At 42.4% G+C, this 3,454-nt stretch overlaps 1 protein-coding gene across 1 annotated transcript in view; it reads left to right on the top strand.

Moving 5' to 3' along the window:
* Nucleotides 1–3,121, top strand: part of LOC128315116 (uncharacterized) — a 325,032-nt gene extending 321,911 nt beyond the window's left edge. Inside the window, exon 3 of the transcript XR_008297549.1 lies at nt 2,888–3,121. The gene's annotated coding sequence lies outside the window, so the exon portion shown is untranslated. The remainder of the gene's footprint in view (nt 1–2,887) is intronic.
* The last annotated feature ends 333 nt before the right edge of the window (nt 3,122–3,454 follow it).

Consider the following 3,454-nt stretch of genomic DNA (forward strand, 5'->3'; position numbering starts at 1 on the left):
AGAGAGAGAGACCACATTCACATAATTTTCATTGCAGAATACTGTTGTAATTGTCCTATTTTATTATCAGTGATTGTGATTAATCTTTTCTCTGCCTAATTTTTTAATGTTTATTTATTTTTGAGAGAGAGAGAGAGAGTAGGGAAGGGGCAGAGAGTGAGGGAGATGCAGAATCCGAAACAGGCTCCAGGCCTGAGCTGTCAGCATGGAGCCTGACACGGGGCTCGAACCCACAAACCATGAGATCATGACCTGAGTCCAAGTAGGATGGTCAACTGACAGAGCCACTCAGGCGCCCCTTTTGTGCCTAATTTATAAATTAAACTTTATCACAGGTATGTATGTATGGAAAAAACCATAGTATATATGTATGGTTAGGTACTATCTGAAGTTTCAGTCATTTACTGAGGGTCTTGGAACAAAGATGAGGGGAACTCTTGTAGGAGGAGTCCATTCCCTTCCCCATGTGGTCTCCTCACCTTCCTGGTGCTCTCTGTGTGCACAGTAACCAGGCATGTGACATGTGGCAGAGGGGTAGTTTTCTCAAGTTTTTGCTGCATCTACTGTAGCAGCATTGACTTCACGGTGTGCTCTGGAACCTTCCATTCAGGCAGTAACACAGGGGGCCATACATAGACAGCAGAGGGGCTTTCATGGGACAGGGGCTTACTCAGAGTGTACCATTGCTTTATGCCGTTGCAGAAGTCTGCATAGAAGACCTAAAGATTAAGAGTTTAGGACAGATAACAAGAGTTCCTGGTTTGTTTGTTTTTTAGTGTTTATTTTTGAGAGAGAGAGAAAGAGGGAGACAGAGAGCGAGCAGAGAGAAGGGCAGAGAGAGGAAGACACAGAATCTGAAGCAGGCTCCAGGCTCTGAGCTGTCAGCACAGAGTTCGATGCGGGGCTCGACCTCACGAACCGTGAGATCGTGACCTGAGCTAAAGTTGGACGCTTAGCCAACTGAGCCACCCAGACAACCCAAGAATTACAGTTTCTTAATCCAAAAAGGCCTTGAGTCAGCGTGGTTCACCTGTGGCATTGTACAGAATACCCCTTTTGATGGGTATTTGCCAGCAGGATAGAAGTTGAAATGCTAACCACAGGGAAAGAATGGCAAAAACAACCAAACTCACGTCGATACAAAGTGAATGAGTCACTTGTCATATTTTTGGTGATCCTGCTCTATTTTAAATTGAATTCCCCGTCGTGTAATAAAAATACCAAGCTATTGATATGAAGAGGGTGCGGTTAATTCAAATTAATTGGGACTGACAAGATTATTCATGGGAATCCAAGTGATATGGCACAGTAATTTGTCAGAGGCCATGCTGATGAAATTTATCATTTCCCTAGTCTCGATGCCCTTTAAGTTGGGATTTTCTTTGCAGCTGGGTTTATTTTTCTGTCATCTGTGAAGAGCGTGGTCTCAGTGAGGTTTTGAAGTTATGCCTCTATTTAACTGTGTCTAAGGAACACTAATCAACATGGCAGAGATGGTTTGAAGGTGGCACTTTTTCTTCCTTTCATATAAGCATCAGAAAACAGATGCTAGGGACGCTTGGGTGGCTCAGTGGGTTGAGGATCCGACTCTTGATTTAGGCTCAGGTCATGATCTCAGTTTCCTGGGATCGAGCCCCGCCCTGGGCTCCGCGCTGACAGCTCGGAGCCTGCTTGGGATTCTCCCTCTCCCTCTCTCTGCCCCTCTCCCACGTGCACTCTTTCTCTCTCTCTCTCAATAAATAAACTTAAAAAAATAAAGAAAATCGATACCATTGGGATGCTGGTCTTGCCAAGGGCATCTGAAGCCACACCCCATCTCCTCCATTACCATCTCCCACTCCTCCCTGCTCCCAGCTCTGTTGAAATGTGCTGCCCTGACAACCTAGCATGCAAGTTTCCCTATGCTTTCCATACTTACATAATTCCAATATGAATTGATATAATCTTCACATACAGGAGGGTACTCCTTTGTTGTGTGGCTGTCTGTTGCCCTACAGGATGTTGAGCGGCTTGTAGCATCCTTTCCCCGGTGTTGACAACCAAAACATGTCTCCGGACGTCACCCTGTCCCGTAGCCCTGCGCCACCATTCTTCTATCTATGGATAAGAACTCGGTTCCCAGTTCTTGGCTCCTAAAAGCAGTGCTGCAATGAGGACCATTGTGCTTTTACAGATTCCCAGAAATGGCATTGGGGTATACACGTTTTTAATTGTAATAGATATTGCCAGATTGCCTGATGAAGGCATTTGGAGAAAACTCTAAAAACCGTAAGTGAGACGAGACTGATATTATTCTAAAACTGAATGAATGAGTCCGGAGAGAAGTGATCCTTTCAGTGATTTTTTTGTGTAACATGGAAAGAAATATGAGTAAGTTGGAAAATTCGCCCTTTTTTCTCATTTTAAAAGTGACAATTCTTTTTTCGTGGGAGGGTTTAATTTTTTTTTTTTTTTGGATCAGTTCAATTATCAGATCTTTCAAATGTCTTGCTTGTCAAGGTTTATGGGCAAAGATATCAATTAAAATGAACAACCGTGAAAGAAAACTTGTAGGTTTTCCCATACCCAAGGTAACCCAAGTGAAATATTTCAAGGCCAGAAATGAAAATGGCATAGGGGGACTAGGTAAAATTGTATTAAGGAATAGAATAATAAAATGTATGTATGAGTTTCTTTAGCATTAATGGTTATCTGCAACCAGCCTAAATTATCAATCAGCCCAGTCTGAGTAATATGCCAATATTAAATGATTGATGAAAATAGTTCTCCATTTGATAGTTGGGACATTTTAATATACTCCTTTATCCCCTAGCCAACAGGTAAGGAAAGACTTTAAGCAACATTTTAAAAAAGTATTTGTTTCACCACCCCCCTGCCCCCTTTACAGAGTCATCTGGTGAAAGAAACAAGCAAAACCTGCCTTCTGGATCCCAAGATCACATTGTCCAGTGTGGTAAGGAAATTAAGATGTTTCTTTTAAAGTTCTTGATGGGCTCACCAGGTCTGAGGTGGGCAGACATTATTTCTGATGAGTAATGATGGTTCTGCAGGCAGACCGTGTCTTCTGGAAGTCTATGTTCTGGGTCCTTCTCAGTATTTGTAGCGTATCAAGGGAAGAATAGTACCCATTGAAAATTAATCGGAGTGTTTGTCTTCTCTTGGTCAAGTTTACTTTAAAAAGAAATAGATGACTAATGCGTATATGTTAAGCTTTGTACTGTGCTTCTTGGTTATCATATATCAGGGCGTGTTGGATCTGGAGCTCCAAGTCTCCGCTGAGCCTTTACACTTTTCTTTGAAGACTTGATATCATACGATCTCACTCTGTCCGTTTTGCTCCTGCGATATACTTGGACTTCTCTAGTTTCTGTTTTCGTTTTTTCCCCTGGTTGTTTCTCCCCATAAGTAAGGCTCTATTTATGTCACTCCCATTTTGTTGTTGTTGTTGTTCTTT

This window comes from Acinonyx jubatus, chromosome C2, assembly GCF_027475565.1.
Source record: "Acinonyx jubatus isolate Ajub_Pintada_27869175 chromosome C2, VMU_Ajub_asm_v1.0, whole genome shotgun sequence".
NCBI classification, from domain to species: Eukaryota; Metazoa; Chordata; class Mammalia; order Carnivora; family Felidae; genus Acinonyx; species Acinonyx jubatus.